Genomic DNA, 6,000 nt, shown 5'->3' on the forward strand with positions numbered 1-6,000 from the left:
CCCCTTTTTTGTATTAACCACTTGAACCCTAGCGTCCATATTCTGAGAACTTGAGCCAGTTTTGGAGGGGAAAAAAGAGCAGACTAAGTATAGTGAAAGGTCAAGTTTATTAAGTATTGACGGTTCAAGTGGTTAAATATCTGAAAACACACATTAACATGAATCCAAAATACACTGACGATCGTGCTGTCAAACGATGAATCTATGAAAAGGTGGTGGGGGTCCCTGCTTCATCTCTCTCTCTCAACTAAGGGGTCCTTGGCCTGAAAACGTTGAAGACCCCTGTACCACAGCGTCACACAAAAGCATCACAAGTAGCAGATCCACAAGCTCGAGACGCACGCGATGCAACACGTTTTGATTCGTTTTCAAAAAGTTTGAGAATCACACATCCACACAATCTTAGTGTCTCGTGACTATTTGGCTGTGCGGCCGGCTTGCAATATCCTCATGGTCAACCGATGGGCCCTGGACCACAGGTTGGGAATCGCTGAAAGATGCACGGTACATAAGGTCTCTCTCTCTCTCTCTCTCTCTCTCTCTCTCTCTCTCTCGTTAGCTTTCTCACTCACTCACTCTCTCTCAACCTTCCCCCTCCTTGTCTAATGCATGATCTACCACTCTGTGGCATGTGGAAAGGGGAGCCGTTGCTACGGCAACCCAAAGCCTGACTAGAGTGAGAGGTGGTGGTGGTGGTGGTGGGAGGGGGGGGGGGCAGGCATGTTAACCCAGGGAGACCTACAATTACACACACACACACACACACACACACACACACACACACACACACACACACACACACACACACACACACACACACACACACACACACACACACACACACACACACACAAGCGCGCGCGCACGCACAACCTTGCAGTCAGTGATCAAGATTACAGACAAGACACTGTGCAGGGACTTACTTATAAGGTTACGGAGAGCAGGGCTGGAGATATCAGGGAGGCAGACCCACCCTCACCACCACACTCAATAAGATTACTGTGGACACACACACGCACACACACATGCACACACGTGACAATAGACCCTTTCTCACAGCAGACATTTTGACGGGTAAGCACAGCTGAAGGTAATAACGCTAATTGTGTGTATGTTTCATTTGGTGTACAGCTCCTCTCTACAGTACAGTAACTGTAACTTCATGCTGGCACACAGGCAACACAGAAATGAAACACACCCCACAGTGAAGCGCATTACAGTATTCAGCTATGTAATAACGGCTCTATGAAGGATTGTATGACCTATTTTTTTGTTTTTTTTGCGACACAGTGCATGACAAACACGTTCTATATGATGATACATTGTGTCGTGTTGCTGTCGGGCAGAAACCTTGTAGCTTTACTTTTTCGCAAAGTAAAGCCCTGCTTCATCATACAAGGCCATCGCACAAAAGTAGTGAAAACAGCAGATCTACAAGCACACAACGCCTCGCGGTGCGAGGCGTTGTGTGCTTGTAGATCGGCTGTTTTCACTAGTTAAATCATTTTAAAAATGATAAATACAAAACAAACGGTTTTGGATATACAAGGTTTCCACCCGACATCGACGATATGGTGATACATCATGTCGTGTCGCTGTCGGGCAGAAACCTTGTAACTCCAAAATGCATACTTGTTATGTTTTTGGTTTTTTCGTTCGTCGTTTTAATGCCCTACTTCGCCATAGTGTCGCTGTCGAGCAAAAGCAGTGAAAAGAGCCGAGCTGTTATTTTTGCTGTTTCTGAAAAGTTTCGTTCTGTTTCCTGAAAAGTAAAAGGCTTTGGACATACGAGTTTTCCACCCTTGTTCTTGTCGAGTCCCAACATGACCAGAGTGAAACCTACATTTTAATGAGCCCTGAGCTGAGAACATATTTCTCACCCAAAAATACACAAACACCAAAAGCAGGTCTTAGGAATATTATATCTGCATAACATCAATCATGCTCAGGTTTACGGGGACACATGAGCTAAAAACGGGCGCGCAGGGAGTTTTGCAGTGAATATAGCCAGCGTTGGTGATGCAATAATAACACCTTTTAAAAAAATGCTTGCGTAGCAGACAAAGCAAAACGAGCAGGTCATCATCTATGACAGGGGTCTTCAAAGTTTTCAGGCCAAGGACCCCTTAGTTGAGAGAGAGATGAAGCAGGGACCCCCACAACCTTTTCATAGATTCCATATAGTTTCATTGTTTGACAGCACAATCATCAGTGTATTTTGGGTTCGTGTCAATTTGTGTTTTCAGATATTTAACCACTTGAACCATCAAACTTGAACTTTCACTCTGTACTTAGTCTGCTCCTTTTCCCCTCTACACCAAACCTCTTTGCCGAAAATAGCCGATCTACAAGCTCACAGCAGTTGTGAATGAAATGTGTATGAAACACAAACTGACTCCAGACACAAACATGACAGCTGTTTTCTGAACTGGGACAGCTGTGGAGACAAAAGCAACCAGCCTCTCCTCTCCTCTCCTCTCTTCTCTTCTCTTCTCTTCTCTTCTCTTCTCTTCTCTTCTCTTCTCTTCTTCAAAAACTGCATGAGATTGGCAGGGTGAAGTACAGAGTGTTCCAGACACAATTTATCACGCGCAAGCATTCATCAGCCATGGCTGAATAGGTAGAGAGGCCTGCTGGGAATCAGGAAGTCTCTGGTTCGTCCCCCCGGCTCACCCAGTCTACGTGCCCAAGTGTCTCTGAGCAAGAAGACACTCGACCCCTAACTGCTCCCCAGGTGTGCGTTAACAGCAGGCACTGCTCCTAGTGGTTAGGATGGGTAAATGCAGAGGACGCTGATGTAAAGTAACTAAGAACATTTACTTACTTAGTACTGTATAAGTACAATTTCGAGTTATTTGTACTTTACTTGAATATTTCCAATTTACAATACTTTTACTTCTACTCCACTCTCAGATCCAAATATTGTACTTTTACTCCACTACAATTATTTGAACACTTTAGTTACTAGTTACTTTGCTGATATAAAGTATAATATTATAAAACATACATAAACCACATCATCCCTATTTTATACCTTGGCTATTTGAAAATAGCCCATCTACAAGCTCACGATGCGTCGCATCTGTGAGCTTGTAGATCTGCTATTTTCAAACATTTTGTACTTTTACTTGTTGATGTTAATACTTTTATACTTTAAGTACATTTTGAATTCCATACTTCTACTTGTAACAGAGTATTTCTATATTGCAGTATTGATACTTTCACTTAACTCATTTAGTGCCACCCCTTTCACCACTAGAGGGCGCCCAGTGGCCATAGAAAATCCCATAGAGATATGCTGGTATATGCAGAAGCCCTGCAGCCATGACTTGCCTGAACACTTTCCTTTGTGCATGTACAGGAAGAGGATGAAGTTAGCTTGAAGTTAGCTATTGGCTACCAAGCATTTTAGAAGCCTTATTTTCGTCAACTTAGCCATGATTAAACCTTGCACACCTCATGCATGGGAAAAAAACAGAGAAGAATGAGCTCTAAAAAATCCAATGCAATCCTGAATTGCATTGGAGTGGATTTGTGCAGTTTGTTCACAGCTTTCAAACAAAAAAATCCGATTGGAAATCCGTTCAGGCATTCTTGAGATAATCGCCATAATGTTTTACATGTTATGTAAACAAACATGGCTGCCCTGTATGTTAGATGGGGTTGTATGGGGGTGGAACATGCAAAATCGCGATTGAAATCATGTTCACCAGATTTGATGGGGTTTTTTTTTTTAAAAGCCGAACTTGTTCGGGATCGGCACTCTGCGATACGATAATAAAGCCGAACTAGTTCGGGATTGGCACTAAACATTTGGGTACTTTTTCCACCCCTGGCAGAGGACAAAATCTCTGTACAGTGACAAAGAAATACCCAAAGGAGAGGGGACTACGATATTCAATTATTCTACAAAACATTGCACAGCTGATGACATCGTCACTAGAATAGAGATGCTTAAGTATTTCTAATTCAGACAAGAATTTATATTCTACAGCAGAGAGGTAATTTCATTTGTCCAGAGACAAGCCCACGTTTTGGGCACAAAGCCAGAATCCAGAGAACCGAGACTCCAACCTGTGATGATGATGTTCATAAAACACTCCATAACCAATGCAGGTCATTTAGAGCTGTGGTTCTCAAACGTTTTAATTTCAAGGACCAGTTTGGCATGCATTACTATGCGGTGAACCGCCTTAACTTTGACAGTAGTGGCGTTTCCATAAACTTAAGCGCATTAGGGAAGCGAATTATCAGAAATGCGCTTTAAGACAAAGCGAATTTAGCACGTTTCCATTAAACTGGTGAAATGCGATTCTTTGATCCTGCCTGGGTCCGTCTGACCGACCTGCTGTAAACCCTCCCCGCGGGCTTGCACACAGTGCACAGAGCTGGGATGGGGCTGAATTTTTCTGACCGAGAGACGTGAGGGCACTGCTGTGACTCGCTGCACACACATCCCGATTCCCGACCCAGAGCCAGTCGCGGCACACCGCCGCGGAGAAAGTGCGGCCGGCGGGAACACAGAGCAAGCCCCGGCCGGGGCGCCCCGAGCGGCGTCCCCGAGCCGAGGCGGCCGCCCCGCCGCCCGGTTGAATCCTCCGGCTCCGGGCAGACTGCATCCTGCAGCGTCGCAGATGCGAGCTGCTTTGAGCTTGTATGGCCACTTTTGGCCTGCGCAACACGGTGTGATGACGAAGGGTCACTCCGTGTGTAACAACCGGTTTGTTTTGTAGGCTAACGCTATACAATGGACGTTAATTAAGCGGCGGGGGAAAGTGTTATATAGGAGGACGATATGGACCAGAACGTCATACTTTATTCGAATGTATTGTCTGACCCGTTTCCATTCACTTTTGCGCATTTAGTTTATTCGATTAAGCCTCAAAATCATCCTCCTCCAAGCGGATAATCTTTTTTGCGGATAATGAAAGTTTATTCGCATTTTGAAGTGTTTCCATAAAAACATTTTGCGATTAAGCCGTTAATGCGCAAAAAGTAGCTTTATGGAAACGCCACTATAGTATGTCCGTAATGGTTCTAACTTTAGTTAGAAGTTACTTTGCCCGATATAAATTATAGTATTATAAAACATACATTAAACACTTTAGCCATATTTTATACCATGGCTATTTGAAAATAGCCGATCTACAAGCTCACAACGCGCCGCATCGCGACGCGTTGTGAGCTTGTAGATCTGCTATTTTCAAACATTTTGTACTTTTACTTTTGGTACTTTAATTTAAGAACTTTTTGATGCCAATACTTTCATACTTTCATTCAAGTACATTTTGAATTCCCGACTTTTACTTGTAACAGAGTACATCTACATTGCAGTATTGATACTTTTACTGAAGTAAAGAATGTGAGTCCTTTTTCCACCTTTCTACCATCTTTACTTTTCACTGTATACCACGTTTTAATCTTACTTCTGTGGTTTCTGGCTTTTGTTTTTGTTCTTGTTTTTTTGGGGGGTGAGAGTGAGGGCAGATTCTCGATGCTCACAAGCATTGATTGACCCCCGGCATAACAGAGGCGAATTATGAAAACACGCCCGCGCCGCTCTATCTCTAAGCCCACGCTGCGTTCTTTGGAGTCCAGAGCATAAGAGACAGTCTCGACTCAGCCGAGCCCAGCGGTCGTTGGTAATTGAATGATTTGCAGCAGCCTTAACTCATTTATGACGCTTTACCGCTCAATTGAACCTGGCCTTGCTCATCAATAGTGCACTGTTGGGCCCTCTCTCTCTCTCTCTCTCTCTCTCTTCTCTCTCTCTCTCTCTCTCTCTCTCTCTCTCTCTCTCTCTCTCTCTCTCTCTCTCAGGCGGGAGGCGGAAGGCTCATCGAGCTGCTCTCGGGTCGCGCCGAGGCCTTGACAGTGATTGTCAGAATCACCTCCGCAGTGTTTCTTCCATACTTTTTTTTTTTGACAAAAGTGGAGAACATTACAAGTATAGTCAATACATTAAAAATGTAGTACAGTAAAAGTACAGTTAAGCACCTT

At 44.0% G+C, this 6,000-nt stretch overlaps 1 protein-coding gene across 1 annotated transcript in view; it reads left to right on the forward strand.

The window, feature by feature from the left end:
• Positions 1–6,000, forward strand: part of ches1 (checkpoint suppressor 1) — a gene marked incomplete at its 3' end in the record, with an annotated part of 119,886 nt that overhangs the window by 107,724 nt on the left and 6,162 nt on the right. The gene's annotated exons all lie outside the window — the stretch shown is intronic.

This window comes from Nannobrachium achirus (assembly GCF_963921795.1).
Source record: "Nannobrachium achirus genome assembly, chromosome: 16".
Taxonomy (NCBI): domain Eukaryota; kingdom Metazoa; phylum Chordata; class Actinopteri; order Myctophiformes; family Myctophidae; genus Nannobrachium; species Nannobrachium achirus.